This window comes from Pleurodeles waltl, chromosome 1_2, assembly GCF_031143425.1.
Source record: "Pleurodeles waltl isolate 20211129_DDA chromosome 1_2, aPleWal1.hap1.20221129, whole genome shotgun sequence".
NCBI classification, from domain to species: domain Eukaryota; kingdom Metazoa; phylum Chordata; class Amphibia; order Caudata; family Salamandridae; genus Pleurodeles; species Pleurodeles waltl.
In genome coordinates, this window is record NC_090437.1 from 181,493,611 (window position 1) to 181,519,240 (window position 25,630).

At 45.0% G+C, this 25,630-nt stretch overlaps 1 protein-coding gene across 1 annotated transcript in view; it reads left to right on the forward strand.

The window, feature by feature from the left end:
* Positions 1-25,630, forward strand: part of B4GALT1 (beta-1,4-galactosyltransferase 1) — a 384,152-nt gene that overhangs the window by 268,380 nt on the left and 90,142 nt on the right. The gene's annotated exons all lie outside the window — the stretch shown is intronic.

Genomic DNA, 25,630 nt, shown 5'->3' on the forward strand with positions numbered 1-25,630 from the left:
CCACGTCTTCATTTTTTATTCCAGTTGAAACCACAATATTTAGCTTGAATCTTCCAGGCAAGAGGCTTATTAGCTAGTTTTATTACAAGATTTTCACTGAAATGTTACATATGTTTAAAGTGGCCGATGTTGAAATGTGTTCAAAGACACCTTCTTCCTTGAACATCAAAGGTGACTCTCTAATTCAGACTCCTGTTTAAGGGGACATGAAAGATAAACATCCCCAAATCTTAGTTGGAGAGGCCAGCATTTGACTCCTTGGCTGCAAAGTGTCAAAGGCTTTGCTATAAAGTTTCTTCATTTGGCTAAAAGGTTACTCTGATCTTCACTTGGATTTCCAGAAGCTGTCTATTATTTTGAAACTGGCAACTTCACACATCTGGGAGAGCTAAGCCAAACTCATCCCTTCCTAGTGAACGGAGGGGGGAAAAAAAAAAGCAAAACCTCCCTTCAGCAAAACACACTGTGGTCCAAAACATGACTTGGGATTTATTGTGCATTGGCTCAGTCACCACAAACAATAAGAGACAGGTACACTTGGACACTCTACAAAGCAATGGTCACTCCCCCGTGCTTGGCACCAGGTCGAAAACATCAGGTACGCCTCTCAACAAAATTCTCACTTGATAAGCAAAGTACAGCCAGTGCGTTAGCAGGCAGGCTAGATGAACTTTATCTGTGTCCTGCATCCATATCCAATTTAAAAGGCTTTATATATTTTTGGGCATGTTCTAAGAAAGTTTGGGATGCGGTATTTCAACATACTTTCTTCTGATATAATTGTTTGATGTTTCTTCTACATAAAGAAAACTGAAAGTAATGCAATGAACATAATCTGGTCCTTATAAGGAACTTTTAACTGAATACCTATAAAATAATAGGTTTTGGCAATCAAGCCACGATACCCAGTCAAATTGGGTATGGTTTCCTTATAAGCTGGGTCACTCCTAAGGGAGATATTTGCCAACAGCTGGTAGCCTTGTAAAGCTCTTTTGAAGGGGTCTGAGTACAGTTGGTAAAGGTTTCCTTTTGGGGATCTCGAATGTGTGTGAGTCTTGAAATGTAAATGCAAAAGCTAAGAAAACTTTCAAAGGGTAATTTAAATACATTGTAGTTTCCTCCATTTGATGTAGCCCCTAAAAAGGCTTGAGTGTGGATGTCATTGTTAGTGAAATGAAACTGACGGAGGACAGCCTCTAATTCTCCCGTGATACAAGAGGCAGCCCACTCAAAAAGTTCCAGTTGTCTGAGTACCTGTTATATAGACTTTACCTTTCAGGTTTACATCATTAGTAAAGAAATATGTATAATGCATTGATCTTACCACGTCGTGCAACCTCCATCACAACCATCAGCACATATTTCCTATTTGGAAAAGTAAATTCAGAGATGGAGGTCTGCTGTCCTTTGCAGGTCCTATCCCTTCACTTGCAGCAAGTCACAGAGGATCGCAAAATTTGCCCTGCTTTATCAGTATTTGTTAAGCAGATCATTTAGTGATCCCCTGTGAGTGGTTAATTTGTGATTTGACTTATTAACATATATATATATATATATATATATATATATATATATATATGTTTGATGGCATGTGTATCTGTAGATACACATGCTATACATGATTCCACCATCTAGTGTTGGGCTCGGAGTGATACAAGTTGTTTTTCTTCGAAGAAGTCTTTTTGGAGTCAGGAGATCGAGTGACTCCTCCTCTCGGTCATACTGCGCATGGACATCAACCCCATTGTTAGATTGTTTCCTTTCTGCTGTAGGGTTCGGATGTGTTTCCTCTCGCTCTGAGATTTCGAATCGGAAACTTTAGAAAACTTCCTTAATCGTCAGTATTGTTTTGATCGCGTTTTCATATAGCATCAAACCGATAGTACAGTCGGAATCTAGATTCTGCCCTTCTGGGCGTGTGCACCCGACTCAGGCCTGTTCGGGCTTACCGCGTGGAAGCCTGATGGATCGAACTCAATTTTGATTCTGCCCTCGGTGCCATGCAAAGTTTCCCTACACAGACCAACACCTGGTTTGTAATCTGTGCCTTTCTCCTGATCATTCTGAAGAAGATTGTGAGGCCTGTCAATTGTTTTGATCCAAGAAGACCCTACGTGATCGGAGAGCCAGAAGGTCAGAGATGGCATCAAAAAGTACAGAACATCTCAACGTCATGGAAGAACAGGCGCAGACAGCGGTCTCCATACGAGACACCGACTCCAAACAAGAATCAGAAGAAGATAGGCCTATCACTGCTGACCAGCGCATGAGTACGTCTGCCCCTGTCCACATATATAAAAAAAAAACATAGAAGGCCTTGGGTACACCACTGCCAGAGGGCCATGGTTTGACCCAAAAAAAGATTATCGTCGACCGGCCTTCGGGTTTGGCGCCGAAAAAGGCCACTCCTCTGTCGACATCGGAGTCATGTAAATCTGTAAAGAGTTCTGCCTCGGACTCGACTAAGCATCCTCACTCCTCGGAGTCGAAGCCTCAGCGCCCTGCTTCGAAGCCAAAACAACCAACTCCATTTTCGGGACTGAAAAGCTTCAATCTTTGGAACCCAAAAGATCTTCTTATACAGAAGAGCAAGGACTTTCAAGCCATCTCAAACAAAGTTCGAAATCAGTGCAGGAATCTTACAGACCTTCTGATGAGGACACTGAGATTCAGCCTATTCTTGAGGTTATGGATGAAAGACAATCCAGGATCCACATCCACAAAGAGACTGGCAGAATTGTTACTGCACCTCCTCTGAAAACCAAAAGGAAGCTGGCTTTTCAGGAACAATCAGACACTGCTCAACCACCAGCAAAAAGATTATAAGCAGAAGGAGAAGCCAGTACCTGCCCCTGCTTCTCCCCCTCATTCACCACAGCTTTCCTTTTCACCTTCACCCACTAGCCCACCACCGTTGCCTTCACCAACGCTCTCACAGTACTCACATGGGGATACAATGGATCCTTGGGATCTATACAACCCAGATCCTGTTCCTGATAATGACCCTTATTTATATCCCTCCAAGCCTTCTCCACCAGAGGACACAACTACATACATGCAGGTTGTTTCCAGGGCAGCTGCTTACAATGGGGTGCCTATGCACACTGAATCCCTAGAGGAGGATTTCCTGTTTCACACTCTATCCTCCACCCACTCTAGCTATCAGTGCCTTCCTATGTTACCTGGAATGGTCAAACATGTAGACCACATTTTTAGTGAGCCAGTCAAAGCTAGAGTAATTACTCAGCATATTGACAAAAAATACAAACCTGCTCCTACAGAACCGATTACATCAAACACCAAGTTCCTCCAGATTCAGTAGTAGTGAGTGGGGCTCGAAAGAGGGCTAATAGCCAATCCTCAAGGAATGCTCCTCCCCCTGATAAGGAGAGTAGGACTTTTGATGCTGCTGGTAAGAGAGTGGCCACACAAGCGGCCAAACAATGGCGAATTGCAAATTCGCAAGCACTTCTTGCCAGATACGATAGAGCCCACTGGGACGAGATGCAAGAACTCCTACAGCACCTCCCAGAAGAACATCAGAAAAGGGCACAGCAGATTGTAGAAGAGGGTCAGGCTATAAACAATAATCAGATAAGGTCTACCTTTGATGCTGCAGATACAGCAGCCAGAAGTGTCAATACTGCAATTACTATAAGAAGGCATGTATGGCTACGTTCTTCTGGTTTCAAACCAGAAATCCAGCAGGCAGTACTTAACATGCCTTTTGACAAAAAACATATGTTTAGCCCTGAGGTTGATACGACCATAGAAAAACTGAGAAAAGACCCAGACACTGCCAAAGCAATAAGAGCCTTATAAACAACACCGTACAGAAGCTCCTTTCGCAGCCAACAATGTAGGGGAGGATTCAAACCACAATCCTCTGAAGCCTCTACCTCCCAGGCAAAGCAGGGACAACAGCAGCAACAATATCAGAGAGGGGGATTTAGAGGGTCTTACAGAGGCCAATATTTTAGAAACAGAGGCAAGTTCCAAACCTCATAACAAGCCACTACACCATCCAAACACTGACTTACTTACCATCCCTCAACCCCACACATCTCCTGTGGGGGGAAGACTACAGCAATTCCACTCTCATTGGCAAAACATCACCACAGACCATTGGGTGTTGTCAATTATCCGCAATGGCTATTGCCTAGATTTGATTTCTACCCCTCCAAACATTCTCCCACGTTACCACAGGCTGTCCCCAGAACACAAGGTTCTATTACAACAAGAAGTACAATTGCCACTACTAAAACAAGCAATAGACTTGGTCCCACATTCTCAACAAGGAACAGGAGTATACTCACTGTACTTCCTTATCTCCAAAAAGGATGGCACTCTCAGGCCCATCCTAGACCTCAGATCTCTAAATCTATACATCTATCAGAACACTTTCACCTTGTAACTCTGCAGGACATCTTTCCATTACTACAAAAACAAGATTGCATGACTTCTTTAGACCTCAAAGATGCATATTTCCATATACCCATCCATCCAGCTCACAGAAAATACCTCAGGTTCGTCATAGCCGGAAAACATTATCAGTTCAAAGTTCTGCCATTCGGCATAACAGCAGCTCCAAGAGTGTTCACAAAATGTCTAGCAGTAGTGGCAGCCTATTTAAGAAGGCAACACATTCATGTCTTTCCAAATCTAGACAATTGGCTAATAAAATCAAGCAATTTTATACAATGCCAGTAACACACTCAATACGTAATAGAGACCCTACATACACTAGGGTTCATTCTGTTACCAGAAATCTCACCTTCAACCAGACAGAACAAGTACAACCTTACCTAGGTGCTATTTTAAATATGCAAAAAGCCCTAGCATATCCAAATACACAAAGGATACAGGCTTTCCAAAATCTCATACTACAAATACAGCCAAATCAACAATACACTGCAAGATTTATCATGAGAATTCTAGGAATGATGGCATCTTGCATAGCAGTAGTACTGCATGCAAGACTCAATATGAGGCCTTTACAACAATGCCTCTCACAACAGTGGTCTCAGGCACAGAGTCAATTGCAAGATCTAGTGTTGTTGGACTGCCAAATGCACAGGCCCCTTCAATGGTGGAATCTCAGCAATTTAATGAAGGGGCGGTCATTTCAAGACCCTGTGCCTCAGACCACAATAACAACAGATGCATCAATGATAGGTTGGGGTGCTCATCTCAGCAACCTTACCATTCAAGGTGAATGGGATTTGAAACAGAGGCATTTTCACACAAACCATTTAGAATTATTAGCTGTGTTCCTTGCCCTAAAAGCATTTCAACCCCTTCTCAAACACAAGATTGTTCTGATAAAAACAGACAATTTGACAACCATGTATTACCTGAAAAAACAAGGTGGGACACATTCATCTAAACTGTCCCTTTTAACCCAGACAATATGGAAATGAGCAATTCACAATCACATTAATCTATTAGCAGAATACATTCCAGGAATACACAATCAGCTGGTGGATCTCCTAAGCAGGATTACCAACAGACACACGAATGGGAGATTCACTTTCAGGTACTTCAAAAGTCCTTTCAAAAGTGGGGAACACCAGAAATAGACTTATTTGCAACAAGCGAAAACGCAAAATGCCAAAACTTCGCATCCAGACACCCACATCCCCTATCCAAGGGCAATGCTCTATGGATCAATTGGTCAGGGATATTTGCTTACACGTTTCCCCCTCTCCCACTCCTTTCCTTTCTGGTCAACAAAATACGTCAGACATCTCTGGCCATGATACTCCTAGCCCCAACGTGGGCACGACGACATTGGTACACCACACTCCTAGACCTGTCGGTAGTACCTCACTCCAAACTTCCAAACATACCGGATTTGTTAACACAAAACAAAGGTCAAATCAGGCATCCAAACCTCAGTGCTCTCAACTTAGCGATTTGGCTCCTGAAGTCATAGAGTTTGGTTACCTAAAACTTCCATTAGAATGTAAGGAAGTACTCAAGCAGGCACACAGACCTACCACTAGACAATGTTATGCTTACAAATGGAAAAGATTTGTTTATTACTGTCAATCTAAAAATACTGATCCACTTACAGCATCAATACAAGATATTGTATGCTATCTACTTCATTTGTAGAAATCAAATCCATCTTTCTGATGGATACAACTACCTGTGGATTCCTCACCTAATGAATACTCCCATGGTGCCAGCATTCGACGGAAATCTTCTTACTAGTCTCTGCACGTCGACGAGGACGTCACTCTAGCCCACGCGACGCCGTCTGACGTCATACAGGCAATAAGAGGTCCTCGACGACGTGCGGACGTCGGTTCCCTTTTTTCCGTGCATTCGAAACGGTTATCTTCGAGGGAGCAACTGTTACTTTTGTGGTTACAGTGTATTTTTGCTGCGTAGTCTTTCGCTGTGGTAATAATGTCGCAGAGAAAGTCTGGATTCAAGCCTTGTCGTGAGTGTGGAGGCAAGATGTCGGTGACGGATCCTCATTCCGATTGCCTTTGGTGTTTCAGCTCCGACCATGACGTCTCGACTTGTGATTCATGCCAGCACATGAATCCAAAGGCCCTCAAGGAACGTGAGGCGAAGCTGTTTATGGCGAAATCGAAGGAGAAGCATCACAAGAAGTCTTCTTCTCCAAGACATCGGCGTCATCGAGACTCCCGGCGCCGTAGAGAATCTCGGCGTCATTCGAAGGAGACTCGTTCCAGGTCTTCGGATCGGCGCCGAAGGACATGGGAGATCAGTCCCACGGTTACGCCGCATCCTTCGACGCGTTGCCCTCTCCGGCGTCTCCAACTTCACCTGGACAGGCGTCGGTGATTGAGGTATTGGAGCCTCAGGTGTTTTCTCCGGCGTTGCAGACGTCGAGGCCGGCGTCGGGGTCGCCTCCGAGACAGGCACCCCAGTATCCGGCTTTTCCCACCCCTGGAGCCGATAGTTCCGCATTCTTGAATGCGATGTATGCCATCTTCCAACAGATGGCTCCAGGGGGTGCTCCGGCTGGGCCTTTGGCCTTTTCATTGGGTGATCCTGCGCCTCTTCGGCCGGCACCCTTTATGCCCTTTCTCCCTTTTGGGAACGTGGGCTCGGCGCCAGTGTCGGTGCCGGTGGCCGCTCCGGTGGCTTCAGAAGGATTGGCCCCGGGGATTTCCATCCCGTCGACGTCGGGATTTCGGCCTGTGACTCCGGTGGGTCCATCTGCTTCAGCTGCTCTTTCGTCAGCGCCGAAGTTACCTGTGGCGCCGGACGCGGCGTCGGTGGCTTCTGAAGATCGGCGCCGATCTTCGACTTCGGCGGAGGCATTGTCGACTCCGCGTATTGAACAACGGCTTCATTCGAGGAGACGTGCTCTCCGTGTATTAGAGGAGCAGGAGTACCAACGAGCCCTGGAGGAAGGAGAGCTAGAGGACTCGGGTGATGGGCTGCGTGGTCTGGAGTCGGCCAGTGGGCTGGACACTTCCCCTGAATGGGATCTTTCGTCCCCGGGAGAATACACTGAGGAGGCTGCTTCCTTTCATGCAGTGGTACGGAAGGCAGCTAGTTTTTTGGACCTGCCTTTGCCGGTGGTGGAGGCTAAACAAAACCTTTTAACAGAGGTGCTACATCCGGCCTCAGCTGCGGCGGAGCCTCTTTTGCCATTTAATGACGCTCTGCTGGATCCTGTGTTAGAGGTGTGGAAGAGCCCGGCATCTTCCCCAGCAGTTCACAGAGCCGTGGCCAGGAGGTATCGGGCGGCTCCGACTGACCCTGGTTTTCTATCTAGGCACCCTACGCCGGAGAGCTTGGTGGTGCAGGCCTCCTGTTCATCCAAGTCAGCGCCTGGTTCTTTCCCGACGGTGCCTGGGGACAGAGATTCAAAGAAACTAGAGGCGCAGTCCAAGAAGATTTTTTCGTCCTGCAGTCTGGCGTTAAAGGCCACCAATGCAACCTGTATCCTGGGGAGGTATATTCATGCTCTGATGGATGACATTTCCTCATCATTTACAGAGCTTCCCCAGGGTCTTTTGGATCTTGTTTCAAATGCCCAGGCTGCTGCGACCCAAATTATCCAGACGGGACTGGATACCACCGACTCGGTAGCCAGAGCAATGGGCACAACTGTGGTGGCAAGGAGACAGGCCTGGCTCCGTAACTCGGGCTTTTCTGCGGATGTACAGTACACATTGTTGGATCTCCCGTTTGATGGGGACAAACTGTTTGGAGCCAAGGCTGATTCGGCCTTGGAACGTTTTAAGGAAAGCAGGGCCACGGCTAAGTCGTTAGGGCTCCAAGCTCCTTCTTCCACGGCCTCTTCCAGATTTTTCAGGAGGTTTCATGGATTTGGGCGTGGCTCTTCCTCCTCTTCCTTTCGGGGAAGATATCAGCAACCTGTCTCTTCCCATCCCTATAGATCTTTTAGGGGGAGAGGTAGGGTCCGCACCAGAGGAGCCTCTCAGCAGCACTCTGCCTCTTCCTCATCCTCTGGCGGGGTGCAGCAGGGGAAGCAGCCTTAGGCTTCCACCATTTCCCACTCACTCCTCTCTTGTAGGGGGAAGATTACAGCATTTTCTCACCAAATGGAAGACTGTTACAACGGACACTTGGGTTCTCAGTATTGTGGGAAAAGGCTACACCCTTCCCTTTCGGGAGTTCCCGCCCCTCATCCCGCCCCGTCCTTCTTATTGTTCAGAAGAACACCTCCTGTTGCTAGAACAGGAGGTACAAGCCCTCCTTTCAAAGGGCGCGGTGGAGTTGGTCCCAGAGCAGGAAAGGGGTCGAGGATGTTACTCAAGGTATTTCCTGATTCCCAAGAAGGATGGTCGTTTGAGACCAATCCTGGACCTGAGGATCTTGAATTGGTTCCTCAAGCAGGAAAAGTTCAAGATGCTGACCCTAGCACAGGTGCTCTTGGCGTTGAACAAGGAAGACTGGATGGTGTCTGTCGACTTGCAGGATGCTTACTTTCATATCCCGATACTCAAGTCACACAGGAAGTATCTCCGGTTTGTGGTGGGATCGCAGCACTATCAGTTTGCGGTCCTTCCGTTTGGTCTTACTTCAGCACCTCGAGTCTTCACGAAGGTGATGTCGGTGGTTGCGGCAGAACTCAGAAGGAAGGGGATAGCAGTATTCCCTTACTTGGACGACTGGTTGATCAAAGCCAGGTCCCCGGAGCTTGTGTCGCATCATCTGCAGTCAACAACCCAGTTGTTGTTCGACCTGGGTTTTTCGGTGAACGAGACCAAATCTCACCTAGAGCCCTCTCAGCGCCTCCTGTTCATAGGGGCAGTACTGGATACAACATTGGGTCGGGCCTTTCCTCCGCCTCAGCGGATTCAAGATATTCAGGATTTGGTTCCAATGTTTCGAAATGGAGCGGTAGTTCCAGTCCTCAAGGTCCTTCGTCTGCTCGGTCTGTTTGCCTCCTGCATTCTGTTGGTCACGCATGCTCGCTGGCACATGAGGGCTCTTCAGTGGTGCCTCCGAAGGCAGTGGTCTCAACACAAAGGGGATCTAGAGAGTACTGTCAAGATCTCCAGAGATGCTGCTGTGGATTTGAAGTGGTGGATTGCAAGCAACAATCTTTCACAAGGAAAGCTGTTCCAGCAGTCGCCACCAGTGGCCACAGTCATAACGGGTGCTTCCACTCTAGGGTGGGGAGCTCATCTGGGGGATCTGGAGATCAAAGGTCTTTGGTCTCCAGAGGAACAGATGTTTCACATCAATCTGTTAGAGTTACGGGCTGTACGTCTGGCTCTCAAGGCCTTCCTCCCTTCCCTTCGTGGTCAGTCGGTACAGGTCCTAACGGACAATACTACCACGATGTGGTACATAAACAAGCAGGGAGGAGTGGGGTCGTACCTTCTCTGCAGAGAAGCTCTTCGACTATGGTCCTGGGCAAAGGACCATCAGATTTGCTTGATAGCAAACCATCTGGCCGGAGTCTTGAACGTGCGTGCGGACAGTCTCAGTCGCCAATTCTCGGCAGACCACGAGTGGCGTCTCCATCCAGATCAAGTCCGTTTAATCTTCCAGAGGTGGGGGTTTCCTCGGGTAGATCTGTTTGCCACTCGAGAGAACGCGCATTGTCCGTTATTCTGCAGCCTCCAGTATCCGATGCAGGGAGCGTTGGGGGACGCGTTTCAAATAACCTGGTGCGGCCAGTTGCTTTACGCGTTTCCTCCCATACCCTTGATTCCTCGAGTATTGAGGAAGATTCGCCAGCACCGGGCTCTAGTCATCCTAATAGCTCCGGATTGGCCAAGGAGGGTATGGTACTCCGACCTTCTCCAACTCTCAATGTGCCCTCCGCTCCGTCTCCCTTTCAGGGCAGACCTCCTCTCGCAGTCGCAGGGGCAGGTTCTACACCCCAACCTCCAGAGTCTGCACCTACATGCCTGGAGATTGAACGGGGCAACCTGAGTTCCTTCTCTCTCCCACCTGAGGTAGTGGATGTTATATTAGCGGCCAGGCGACACTCCACTAAATCTATCTACGCTAATAGATGGTCTAAATTTGTTGCGTGGTGTGGAGAGAGGCAGATTGATCCTTTGCATGCTCATCTATCGGACGTTTTGTCTTTTGCTCTGTCTCTAGCGCAGAAAGGTTGTGCAGTGGCTACCATTAAGGGTTATTTATCGGCCTTGTCAGCCTTCATATGTCTTCCAGACCAACCATCTTTATTTAAATCCCCTATTGTTATCAGATTCTTGAAAGGTCTTCTAAATAAATATCCTCCAAAGCCATTCGTTATGCCGCAATGGGATTTGTCCTTGGTCCTGACTTTCCTTATGGGGTCCCCTTTTGAACCTATGCATTCTTGCCCCTTAAGGTATTTGGTTTTAAAAACAGTCTTCCTGATAGCTATAACATCAGCAAGGAGAGTGAGTGAGTTGCAGGCCTTATCAGTAAAGCCCCCTTATACAACTTTTTATGGGGATAAGGTGGTGTTGAGGACCAAGGCTGCTTTCCTCCCGAAGGTTGTTTCACCCTTCCATTTGGCTCAGGCAATTACTTTGTCCACGTTCTATCCTCCGCCTCATCCTTCCAAAGAGGAAGAAAGACTGCACCGTCTGGACCCAAAGAGGACGTTGAGCTTCTTTATTGATAGAACAAAGGATTTCAGGCTGGAGGATCAGCTGTTTATTGGATACGTGGGCAAGAGGAGAGGAAAGGCAGTCCACAAGAGAACACTATCCAGGTGGGTTGTTCTTTGCATTAAAATCTGTTACTCTTTGGCAAAGAAGGATCCTCCTGAGGGCATTAGAGCTCATTCCACCAGAGCTAAGTCGGCCACTTCGGCCTTGGCCAGAGGTGTTCCTGTGGTCGACATCTGCAAGGCCGCAACTTGGTCGTCCCTTCACACTTTTGCAAAACATTACTGTTTGGATTCTGAGGTTAGAAGGGACGGCCATTTTGCACGGTCAGTGCTGCAGGATTTCTTGGTTTGACCATTTAGGCACCCACCGCTTGGCGTGGTACTGCTTTGGGACTCTATTCATTAGGTGAGGAATCCACAGGTAGTTGTATCCATCAGAAGAACGAGTTACTTACCTTCGGTAACGACTTTTCTGGTGGATACATTAGCTACCTGAGGATTCCTCACGGTCCCACCCGCCTCCCCGTTGCCTTTCTGGTCTTGCCAAGTAATCCTTGAGTACGCTCCTCTTGGTCTTTGAGGGTGCAATAGATGTTGTATATATTATATGTATATATGTATATATCTTTGTGTATATACTTGATGTGTAGATATATATTTTAAAAAGAGAGAGTTATATATATATATAAAAGATTTACAGTTATTCATGCAATGTTGTGTATTTTTACAATGTAATGGGATGTTGCCGTGCTCTTTCATTGCATTGCCTGGTTGTTCTCATGCACGTAAAAAATGATTGGTACTGACGTCCGCACGTCGTCGAGGACCTCTTATTGCCTGTATGACGTCAGACGGCGTCGCGTGGGCTAGAGTGACGTCCTCGTCGACGTGCAGAGACTAGTAAGAAGATTTCCGTCGAATGCTGGCGCCATGGGAGTATTCATTAGGTGAGGAATCCACAGGTAGCTAATGTATCCACCAGAAAAGTCGTTACCGAAGGTAAGTAACTCGTTCTTCTCATCCATTAAAATTCATCTTACTGCAATATCAGCATACTTGCAGACTATTCAACACGCCTCTCTCTACAGAGTCCCAGTTATAAAAGCCCTCATGGAAGGATTAAAACATATTATTCCACCTAGAACACCACCTGTTCCTACTTGGAATCTAAATATCGTACTTACCAGACTCATGGGCCCACCTTTTGAACCCATGCATTCTTGTCAGATTACATTTTTGACATGAAAGGTTGCCTTCCTAGTAGCTATTACTTCATTGCGAAGAGTTAGTGAAATACAAGCATTCACTCTTGAAGAACCTTTTTTCCAAGTGCACAAACATAAAGTTGTACTTAGGACAATTCCAAATTCCTACCAAAAGTAGTATCACCTTTTCAAATAAACCAAACAGTGGAATTGCCAGTATTATTTCACAGCCAGACTCAGTTGCAGAAAGATCCCTTTATACTCTTGATCTCAAAAGAGCTCTAATGTACTATCTAGATAGAACTAAAGATTTTATAAAAACAAAGCAACTTTTTGTTGCCTTTCAGCAACCACATAAAGGCAATCCTGTCTCTGAACAAGGATTAGCAAAATGGATTGTTAGATGCGTACAAACATGTTACATTGAGGCAAAAAGACAACTTTTGATCACACCTAGAGCACATTATACTAGAAAGAAAGGTGCGTCTATTGCATTCTTAGGAAACCTACAAATGGCTGATATATATAAAGCTGTCACATGGTCTACTCCTCATACATTTACAAAACATTATTGTGTAGATGTATTTTCAAAGCAACAGGCCAATGTTGGCCAAGCTGTCTTAAGAACATTATTTCAAACAACTTAAACTCCTACAGGCTAGCCACTGCTATTTTTTTAGGAGGATTAACTGCTTTGTAGTCTATGCATAGCATGGGTATCTGCAGCTACACATGCTATCGAACACAAAAATGTCACTTACCAAGTGTACACCTGTTCGTAGCATGTAGTGCTGCCGATTCACATGCACCCTCCATCCTCCCCGGAAGCCTGTAGTCGTTGTAAGTTTTATCATTTGTACATATGTAGATACATTTACATTTGCATGGACGTCTATTTTTACTTACTACTTATATACAATACTTATATTCTTACACTCTGTCACTCCTCCCTTCACCCTTTTGCGGGAAAACAATCTAACAATGGAGTCGATGCCCATGCGCAGCATGACCAGGAGGAGGAGTCACTCGATCCTGTGACTCCGAAAAGACTTCTTCGAAGAAAATCAACTTGTAACACTCAGAGCCCAGCACTAGATGGTGGAATCATGCATAGCATGTGAATCTGCAGCACTACATGCCACAAACAGATGTACATAGGGTAAGTGACATTTTCAAACACAAACACCCCCGAATCCAAGGTTCATCAACATGTTTTTTCACATTTGGTCTAATTACTTTGTGAGTGTAAATAACAATAAAGCGTACTTGCAAACTCTGACTACATGCCTCCCTTTGTCACTGTTTCACTTCAGAACTGTGCAATTGTATATTTTTATGGGAGCCTGAGGTTCTCAGTCAACCGGCAATTTGTATAGGGTCAGTGGAAGGGCCCTGAGGCTGTCCCTATCCCCACAGACATTATGTGTCTCCTACACCCCTGGATACAGAGTTAATCCAGTTTTAAACCAGAGTCTGGTCATCTAGGGTGTCAGATGGTGCCTGTTGCAAAGCCTTGTTCTCCAAGTTTGCGACTACTGCTGTCATGGTGCTGCAGCCTGAAAGGAAACCCGCTTGCCTGGGATTCTGCGAGTGGCTGGCTGGTGTGTAATTATATCATTGAGAAGATGAACAGCCTTCTCATGTAGTTTAGCCATATTTGGTAACTGAGGAACAGGATGGTAATAATTCTGTGATACTTGTTGATAGGGCTAGGGACATATTAAAATGGAGATTGCTCATGCTGATTTCAGTTTTCTCTTCACGGGTCTAGGTGGCATTGACACATTTATTAAGTGGTATCAAGTAATAAAAGTTTTGTTTTGCCAGAACAAAATCAGCAGGGGAAGGCTGTGGGCCTGCTGCTGGATACCAGTCACGGACCCTCGTCTTCCCTTATTTTAGAGACACAAGATAGGGTATGAGAGAGGACTGGAAAGCGGGGTGAAGTGGAAGTGGGAGTGGGTGGGGGTCCTCAGACATGCAATGACGTACTTGTGGCTCTTTCTGTTAATCATCTTTGGAAGTAATGTTTAGGATACTTTCCTCAAAAATCCACCAGCTGGTACACATGGCTGCAGTGTTTATGGTCCTGGAGTTTGTTACACAAGGGGGGGGGGGTCTCGTTATTTTAGGGTTGAGCGCAAAGCGCTCTCGTGTAATCTCTCTCTGGGCTGGAAACCACACCCATGTCAAACCCATCAGTTTGGTTGGTTCGTGGGCTTGCCTTTTAAAATTTGCTTGATTTAAACAGTGAAAGGCATGCATACGTCATGCCTTTTCCCGTGTTTAGCCTTCCTCGAGCGCACCGGCTAACTACTGAAACAAACGAGGCTCCATGTTTTCCATATAGTTTCTGCACTAATTTTTCACTGTATTTCTTAGGCAGCACGATCTTGCTGGGCAGTAGTCGAGCACTTTGCATGACATCGACCCTGTTACGTGGATATTTACACTTTTGCGGGTTACATGGATAATTGCACTTTTGCCAATACGTTTCACTGTGTGTTTGCTTTGTGCTCATGGCGACTGTCGGCTCGCTTATGTGAAACTGTTTTACTTTTCAGTTTATGTGGCAAGAAAAGTCCTGTTAGGAGTTTACAAAGCTAATAGCTTTAACTTGAGTAAACCAGAGACCCATTGCATTTGCTAATTTAATGGGACACCTGTACTTATAATTTATCATTTTCCATCTGAGCTCACCTGATGAATTGTACTGCCTCTATAAAAATTCTAAATTACAAAGTTTACCTGATCTTAATCAACTTTGGGATAAATCAGGCATTTTTAGATTTTACGTGATCTTATTTAAAGGTGTTTAAAGGAGCCTGTTGCGGGTGGCAGTGAATTGTTTGTTCTAACCGCTTAATATCTTGTGATTGTCTTCTGCTGTAACTATATTTGCAAAAGTGCATGCCATACACTTTGTATGGTCCAGCAAGCCATCATGATGTATAGGCCATGTGAAATTACCTGTGGAGTTACCCTTACTTAGTTTCATCATGCTGGTTATATAATTTTGAGAATCTTCTTATCAACTTTCACTGATTACCCTAGGGGTGTTCTGATTTTTGTTGTGCCAATCAGAAGCTCTGTGACTACACTGTCGTACTAAGTTCTAAGAGGCTTGCTTGCTCTCTTCGACCCACAGTCGTAACATAAACCACTGATAGATGCTTCCAGCTGCATATTCCTCACCTTTGAATCTCCTCATGCACCAGTCTGGATCGGGAGAATTTGAGTAGTAGTGGCCCAGTGTGCAACAGGTGGCATTGTGTAGCTCTGCATTGACTACACACCTTCTCTGGCGTGACAGAGTGGACCTGTAGTTAAGAGCTGCTGTTATGCGCTGACATCATTTCCTTTCTTTCTGCGCCTTTATGCAGAAAACCGAAGCTCTGATTCCAACTTTGTTGGTGCTCTGGTGACTGTAAAATACTTTTCACAGTCTGCTGAAAAAGATAGGATTCAAACCAGTCATGTCAGTCAGTCATGCAGTCACACAAGGTGTACCTTTGATGCTTGGGCTCTGGTCACAGCTTTAAGATGTGTGACTAATTAGCTCTATTGCACCCGAAAGATACTTGAGACCAACCATAAGACCGGGCACAAGAAACTGTGAGCTTAACAAAGGTACTGCTTTTGCTCCTAAGCAGTAGGTCTGGTTCTGGGGTCATTCCCGCAGTTTTTCCATTTCCTTCTCAAAATCTTTATGTAAGTCTAGGCATGAGTGCAAATGCAACCACAAAAAGTTAAAGCTGGACTCAACCCCATCACACCACTGTGGATTCAAGTCCAAATCAATACTTCAACTGGACCCATCGTTGCCCATGTTACCTTGGCCCTCATTGACTCTTGCAGCAAATCGAGGCATTCAAGAAGGCCACATTTCTTGCTTCCTGTAGTGCATTTTCAGGCCCCTTGAAACCTCAAGAGCCTCCAGTCAGGTTACTGCCAGCAGCTACCCCTGAGGCTGTCTATTCCTTTGAGATCCCTTACAGACGATGTACCATTCTGTGCCATCTTCCACATGAGGCACAAGATCCATGCTGAGACTGACTTCACCATTGTCGATAGACAAACCTGTGCTGAGATCCATATTGGACCCTGAGCTGACTTCAGCCCAAGCTTGACTGATGATGTGCTACAAAATCACTAAAACGCAAATGGATATTATGCAGCCTGACTCTGACCTGGTGCCTCGACCATGACATAAGTATAAATAGAGGCCTGTGGCCGTGTGCAGTTGAGGGTTAACAGCAAGACCTGGCCAGTGGCCGACCACCCCCCCACCCCCCAAAGGCAGCCAGCCCCACACTACGCAGGTACTTTGGTCTTGGTAAAGGTATATGGTCTTAAAGGTAAATGGGTCACAAAGCTTTGTGTGGTAAAGGCATTGCGTTGCAATGGATGCATAGTAAAGGCACGTGTGGTTAATGCATGCATGCTTATGTCATGCAACCGTTTGCAATGTTTCAGAGTGCAGCTGAGGTACTAAAACTGCAGCAGCCCACCTGTGAGCCTAAGCCACATGTTCTACCAGGGATTTTCCATCCTGGGTCAGCGCATTGAAATCTGTGCTCCCAGTCCGTGATGTCACTGAGGTGCCCTGAAGACTACATGGTTGAAACCATATTCTTCTCCACCCATTATTTAACAAGTAGCCAGACAGCACAGGCTCCTGGTGGTCCCTTTTCCTCACCAAGATTTCTACACCAGAGAGTCTCATTTACAGGCTTCGACGAGTTAGGTTACTCCTCATTTCCAACCAATCCCCCCAGATACAACATCCGAAAGGATTGATGCTTTTTGCAGACAGAAGTTTTCTTCTGCAACCGTCTCATTGAGGGCCATAAACTGAGTCTTTCTGTTAGACCGGTATACACATACCTCATGGGACACACCTGGAAGATCTTGCCAGCAGTCCTGGAAATCCTTAGGACCTCAATGGCTCAGATGACCCATGATTGGCAAGATGCATTAAAATAAATCATCTGTAAAAGCTTCGACACCACTGATTGAATTGGTAGAGTAGGGTGCACCAGTGTCTTTTCTCCATAGACACAACTGGATGAGGGCTCCCAGATTTTCCAGCAATGTACAGGAATCACTGTTGAACATGCCCTTTGATGTGTCTCGACTTTTTGGACTGACGGATGTAGACTGACTAGCACAAAAGCCAACAGGGACACCAGTCCTCCAGCTCCTATTCCCTTGCTTCAACGGCCACCAAGCCACATTAGCTTATCCTCAATGGTTCACATCTGACTGTAGGAAGCAGGATTCCATATATCCTTTGCGATCTCTCACATCCTACAACTGGGTCTAGCAGATCCTCCAAAGAGGCTACGTCCTGCCTTTCATTTCCTCCCCACACCACATTCCTCCTACACCAGAACAAATTGTGGAGGAGTATCTGTCTATTCTTCTGTAGAATGTACACCTCTGACATGCAAAGAGTGGCATTGAATGGGTGGCAGACTGAGAGGAGTGAGGGCTGTTATTCATTGTCCTTTCTTGTCTTGAAAAAAGACTGGTGCCCTCAGACTTTTGCTGAGCCTTGGACTGTTGAATGTCTTCCTCTGGAAAGACAAATTAAAATGCTCACATTGGCTCACATGCTATCTTCCCTGGACCCAGGAGACTTGATGTCTTGGAATTGCGGGACACTTTTTTTCATACACCCGTCCTGTAGTCCAACAGGTTTTACCTGCAGTTCAGGGTGGGCCAAGAACACTGGCAATTTGCCCTGCTCACCTTCCGCCTCAGCCCTGCCCTTGGATGTTCACAAAAGTGATGGCGGTGGTTGCTGCCCATCTTTGGAGGCTGGGGTTTCCATTTTTCCATACTTGAATGACTGGTTGCTGAAAGCAGACTTGCCACAATCAATCTAAACAACCTCCAGACCTAACATCTTTTGGGTTCACCATAAACAAGCTGAAGTACCAACAAATTCCCTCATAGTGGCTTCCATTCACTTGGACGATCCTGCATACAATGAGGATCAAAGTTTTTCCTTCACCCAAACAACTTCAGGACATTCATCCTAATGTTTCCAGTTCGATCCTGGATCCCGGTGAAGCTGGCTCTTAGGCTTCTTGGCCTGTAAGCCTTGTGCATCCTCCTTGTTTACATCAGATGGCACATGCAGGCCCTGCAATGGAATCTGAAATCCCAGTGGACCCAACATGAAGGCTGCCTTTCTGACCCCTTCTAGGTCTGGAAGGTGATGGCCAGTGATCTTGTGGCTGACCAATGACACTTTATCATGCGTTAGACCTCTCTCTTCGATACCCAGAGCTGGCAGAGATTACGGAGGCATCACTACTGGTTGGGAGGGACATCTGGGTGAGGTGGAGTTCAGAGGCCTCTTGTCTCCAGCAGAGAGCTAGCTCCACAGGAACCTATTGGAGCTGCAAGCCATTTGCTTGGACCTGAAGGCTTTGTTACCATTCATCACTTGGAAGCAAGTGCAGGTTCTCAACAACTAAATCTCTGCCATGTGGACCTGCAAGAAACAGAGCAGAGTGTGACCCCGGAACCCATGCTAAAAGGTGTTGTGAAGTGGCTTGAGCAGCAGATTATCTTTCTAGTCTCCAACCATCTTGCTGGGTCGCTGAATGCCAGAAAGGACAAATTCTGCAGACATCACCTGGCAGATCACTTGTGGAATCTGCATCTCGCAGATCACTTGTGGCATCTGCATCCCAGAGTTTGGCAGGGCGTATTTGACTGTGTGGAAGAGTCCTTTCTAGATCTATTTACCACTGTTGAGAATGTGCAGTTTCGTTGGTTTTGTATGTTGGAGTTTCCAGAAGAACACTTGGTAGGAGATGCCCCAAGTTCTAAGGGAGATCAAGAACGAGTGGGTCTGTGTAATCCAAATCTCCCTGAATTGGTCCAGGAGAGTGTAGCTCCCAGAACACTTGAGCATGAGCATCTTTCCACATTTCAGGCTGGTACATAGAGAAGGGACCACCTATGCCAGCTACAGAGCAAGGTCTTTTATCCTATCCTCCTCAACGTACACCTCCATGCGTGGAGATTGAGCGGTGACGCTTGACTGCGTTTGAGTTTCTTAGGTGATGGATGTCATCCCCGCGGCCAGGCGCCATCTACAAAATCCATCCATTCGGACTGCTGGAACAAGTTTATATTCTGTGTGGTGTCCAGGATACTCACCTCTTACAGACAAAGCTGCTGGACATTCTTTTGTTTGTTCGACTTTAGCCGAGTGGGGCCTTGCAGTGGGAGCTTTAAAGGGTTGTCTGCCCTTTCTGCCTCTCTACGTTTGCCACCAACAATTTTTCTATTCTTCACATCTGAAGCTGTAATGGAACAGGGGCAGTAAACTGACATCAGCACACAGGATTGGTGCTTGTATGCAGTTCCACTCTGTCACATCTGTGGCAGTACAGTGTTCGTACACAGCTGCATGATGCCACATGATGGCACACCAGTGCACTGTTGTTAATTCTCTGGTTCTGGGCTGGCTCCTGGGGATAGCCTAAAGATGGGGAATAGGTGGTTAGATAGGATACCCATCAGAAAGAAAGTTACCGAAGGAAAGTAACTTGTTCCTCACGCTTAGCTAATGACCCATTCTCGGTTACAGTAATCTTTGAACCAGTCTTTGGCCACCTGAGCCATCATTAGGCCTTTGACTTATCCTGTTATCCACAATACACCGCATCTCAATCATCAGACTAATCTCACCCAAATGGAATTGAACAAGCTAAGAAGGGGCACAGTAGTTACACAAAACGCTTATCAACTTCCAAGCATTACCATGTAATGGTTCAAATAAGTGCAGGATGGCCTTTTAAGAAACCACTACTGTGTAAGATGACAGCAAAATGGATAGATTCAAAGTGTAGGTTTGTTTTTGTCAGAATATCTACACATAAAGGTCCCTGATAATTGGCCCTGCCTTTGCTACTGACTCCTCCAAGACCCGGTTCCTGCCTCAACTTTTCAGGATATTGAAGGAGTTCAGGACCCAGTCTCCAAGGATTGGTAGAGCTGAAGTCTAAAACCTGACCCTGTTCTAGAGCGCACAGGCCGTACTGAGGCATATAGTTCATAAAGCAGGGCAAAGGTTATCTTGGGAGTTCAGGAGCAAAAAGGTATTTGGAGATTATTGCACCCCACAGAAAAAGGTTTCACCTTACTTTCCTGTGTCCATGCACCTTCTAAAAGCTCAACTATTTTCTATCAAATGGACACTTGTGATGGATATCTATATCCCCAAACCCCTGGTTATGAACACTTAATGAAAAATAAGAGATCTATATTATCAGCACAAATACTTGGGGAAGCAGCAAATGCCTCACTTCAGGGACTACTACTAAGAGACAGTGGAGGAAGGGAAAAACAGCAGAGCAAAATCAGTCATTACATCTCTCACTCAAACATGCTGAAAGCTCTATTATACAAAAGAAAAGAAACCTGCAATGGAGAAAATTCTCTCCTGACAACCTTCTCAGAGGTGCTGAAAACGCTTTGGAAGATCTTCCACTGCGCCACAATGAACAAGGGAAAAAGGCTGGGAGACTATTGGTGGCCCACTGAAGGCAATAATAGATTCAGTTAGTGATTTCTGCCATTTACAAGAGGATGGCCATTTAAAAACTCATTCCTAAAACATTTTTGAGGTCTTAGCATTTTGTAACACAGGATGAGAAACTGTACTCATCTAAGATTGCGTTCTCCACTTGCCCCCCAACCCCTTTCACCTCTACCTGCTCCCCCAAAAAGAGACCTCTTATCCTTGTTGACTATGCCATGTCTAGTGGACATTGGATGTGGTTAGTAAGGGAATATCCAAAAAAGAAAGAGGCAGTCACTCTAGACATTCTCTATAATAAATCCCCGTAGAGGTTATCCTAATGAACTCTACATACTAAGTAAGGAACAACTGACTGAAACATTCTACATGGCCTTTAAAAAAGCAAAACTCACAGATACATTGTCATTCTTCTCAAATATGACACGGATTACCTTTCTACCCAAACTTGGCACAGACCTTCTCCATTGCACATGTTACAGATGCATTTTGTTGATTAACATTGAGATTAAGACTTTAGCAAAGATCATGGTGAATAGGCGTAAGAGAGTGATCTCCTGCCTCGTATACCAAACATAAGTGGAAACTGTCCCAGGATGCTTGTTACACAACCACCTTAGAACATTTTATCCCCTATTGTGGATTAGGAAGTAAACTTCGTAGATGCAGAAAAAACCTTCAACAAGTTTGAGTGGTGGCATCTATTTAGGAGTTGGGTCAGATGTAGGTAAAAGAAGATTTCCTATCCAGAGTCTAAACTTGGACACTTTTCTCCCAGGTGAACAGTGGTAGTTTCCTCTCCAATACTTTTCAAATCACAGCTGTCTCTGCTGCTTTTTTAGCTAGCATGAGAACCACTTATGGTAGCCATATGCTATAATGACAGGCTCAAAGGTGTCCCCTCCATCACTGGAACATCAAAAATACCAGTGTATGCATGCAACATCACCCTGACGCTCACTGACATAGAAGCATCAGTACCCACCTTACTTTCTTATTACTAACATCTCATATTTACAGGGTACAAGATCAACTAGGACAAGAGCAGAGTACTAGCCATGTCAATGTGAAGTGCGCTAGCTGCAGTCAGGGCCTACCCCCTCCAGTGGAAACAATTGCACTCTAAATATCTGTGTGGTTTCATCATTAAAAGCCTTAAGCACATGATAGAGTACAGTCTTACTCCATCTCTCTCTGGGGGAGGGTATAGAGGTTTCGATGGTAACGGTTTAGCTACCTATTTGGTTTGATACTTCTTGCTATTCCTCATAAAATAATGCTGCAAATAAATTGTAATGGCCTTTCTTGTAGGTTTCACTGTTCTTTTCCTTGGAATTCTCCAAGAATATAGCAGTAAGAACGACATACCTACCAACAGTAATATCCCCACTACAAGTGCCAAAAGCCTACCCCAATCCCCTACCATTCCCAATGATCCACCCCATTTACCCTCTTAGCTAGTTGCTCAGTGTCTGCAGAGCAGCTTCCAACAGACATAACCTCTATGGTGGATATAGTCCTAGGCCCCATAGCCACAGTGCAAGTGTGCAGACATATCTAGGGAGCAGCAGTCTCAACCTTCTAGGACACTTGAGGCCTCTGAAGTCTCGGTTTAGGTAATTGAGCACCTTATTAAATCTCAGCTATAGTCCCAGAGCACTGGGTACCAATTTCTGATGGGCCAGTAGTCTCCAAAGTATAAATTATCATTGTCTGACTCTTATCCAGTAATGATAACAATCACTTTTTTAACCCCCAGCAGCAGATGAAAGATAGAATTTACCCTGAACTAAGGCTAGAGGGAATGACATTGGTGTTGGTTGGTCTAGAATTACTATCTCACGCCTTCCCTCCTTCTTACTTCCTGTAGCCTGTCTAATCTCTTCTAAAATGTCTGTCCGCTGTGTCTCCAATTTTCAATAGTTCCATGGTATATGCATTGCACTTGCACTCTTATATGCCCCCCACTGATCCCCAAACTTACTATGATCTATTGAGTACCCATGTTGTATAGTTGATATAGGAGTTTATAGACTGCCTTTTGTCCTCTGAACATGTCCAGCATAGTTATTTCCTTTGAGAAAGATTTCCTTCCATTGTTTGAAATCTAAAGTGAACCCTATTGGTTTTTAGGTCGAGCTCCCAAGTGTGTTGCCCTGTTGTAAGTATTGTGGGCTTTTAACCACGCCCATCTGACACCCATCACTTTCATTCGTTGCTTGGCTTGCCTTTCAAAAATGACTTGATGTCATTGGTAAATGGTTTATGTTTGACCCGCCTTGAGGCTGTTTTTGTCACGCCTTGCAGACTGCACCTGTTACATGGATTATTTCATGATTACCTATGTACTTCAACGTGGGCAAACAATTTTTTCTTTTGTCTTTCCCCTTGGTGCTGCATGGCGGCCATGGCACTCACATCGCAAACGGGCACAACAGCGTGAACTCGATCGGCGGTATTGGAGCACTGGTCACATTGTTCACAGTTACCTAATCAGAGTCATTTTTTGTGACTCTCCGCTTGAAACACTTTAAATTGGTAACTGCTTTACGTAAAACAGAAATCCTCAAAGCAAAAGCGGGTCTCCCAACACAGCGGGAGAGCCGATACTACAATGTTCACTGCACTCTGGAAACTCGCCCGATAATGCTTTGCAGGGCATTACTTTCACAAAACATTTTTGCTCATAACTCAGCCTGTACAATGGGACCACACGAAAACATTCAGCACGACGCACTCTTTCTGTCTAGGTCATCTCTGGGTCCCCACACTAGGTTAGTGGGGTACCTAAAATAATAACTCCTCCCACCATTCATTATCTTTTTAAGCGTTCTCATGGCTGGAACTTTTGTTTTACAGCTGGGAGTAACTTGTGTTTTAAGGTCCCTGTTTGTAATATCATTGCTGTAGGCCTGCTACCCCTAAAAATGTATAATGCACTACGCCCTTTATGGGCTAAATATGATTGCACTGCATTACTTTCTGTCATTTTCTTTTTGTGGTTATGCCCTCTAGGGGCTTACTATACAGTTACATGACCATGTTTCTTACACATGCTATTTTCACTGTACCGTCCTCTAGGTGCTGTTCTAAGCATTACAGTCAGATCAGCATACTAAAATATTTGTGGCACAGAAACTTGCCCCATAATGCTTTTCAAAGCATTACTTTTATAAAACATTTTTGCTCATAACTCAGCCTGTGGTGGTCCTAGGCCAATGGGACCACCTTCAAAACATTGACCGCAATGTGTTATTTCTGTTTACACTATCTCTATTTTAGTGGGGACTTCAAAATATTAACCCTTACTACCATTCAATATCTTTTTAAGCTCTTTCATGGCTTGAACTTTTGTTTTACAGCTGGGAGGAGTTATGTTTATGGGCCTTGTTTGTGATATCATTGCAATAGGCCTGCTAGCCTAGAAAACATTTAATGCACTATGCCCTCAAAGGGCTACATATATGGTTAAACTGCAATACTTTCCCCCATACTTTTTTCATGTGATAATGCTCTCTAAGGGGTGGCAGTATGGTTACATGACTGTGTTTCTTCCAAATGCTATTTTATTCTGGTGCCCACTAGGGGCAGTTCTGAGCATTGCATTCAATATACTTTAATATTCGTGGCACAATTATTCACCCATAATGCTTTGCAGGGCATTACTTTAATGAAACATTTTTGCTCATAACTCAACCTGTGGTGGTCCCAGCACAGTGGGACCACCTTCAAAACGCACTTTGTCTGCAACATCTCTGGGTCGCCACACTAGGTTAGTGGGGACCCCAAAATATTAACCCCTCCCACCATTCAGAGTCTTTTAAGCTTTCTCATGGGTAGAACTTTTATTTTACAGATGGGAAAAGTTTTGTTTTAAAGGCCTTTTTTTGTAATATCGTTGCAGTTGGACTGCTAGCCCTAAAAACGCCCTCTATGGGGCTAAGTACATGGTTACACAGCATTACTTTCTTCTGTTTTTTTCATGGGATTATTCCCTCTAGGGGCTAAGAAAATGACTATGTGACCTCGTTTCTTACAAATGATATTTTTGTTATGTGCTCTCTAGGGGCTGTTTTGAACATTATAGTCTAATGCCAAAAGCTTATTTCTGATAGTGGTTTATATGATAATTATATACATTTTAATAGTCTCTCCTTATTACAGTTATGATTATGATTCAGGCCAACTTAACATCATTATTATACTATGAGTGTTTGAACACTCTTGAATTATTTGGGTTACCCTTCTAGTTTATTTCTCCTCTGTGGCTGTCTTGTGTCTTTTTTTGGGAAGTTGTGTTAGCCAGCCAGCAACTCGAATGGTGGAGTGGTGAAAGTGGTATTCTTTTGGAATTAGCATGGCGGATTTAAATTAGGATGCTAAATGTCAAAATTTATAGTTTTTGCTGCAGATAGAGCAAGGAAGTAAATTGAAATGCTTTAGTTATATGCAGGGCCACTGGAATTATATGGCAGGAAAAGATGACATTCTGAGGCAAGGTTGACCAATGTATGTGGCAAGAAAAATCCAGGTATGAATTTGCAATGCCAATAGCTCTAACGCAAGCAAATAAGAGACTTATTACATTGCAAATTCTTGTTTCCAACTGTATCTGTCAAATGAATTTGTCAGTAACATTATTTAGTGGGTTCGGAATTGTGTAAAGGATGGCAGCTAGGCGTTTGCTTGGTTGTAGCTTCTGTGGGAACCCTTCAAATATTGTGCGGTCTCTTGACGCCCCTTCAGTAACCATCAGTTGCAGTGACTATTTCCTGAACTGCCTAT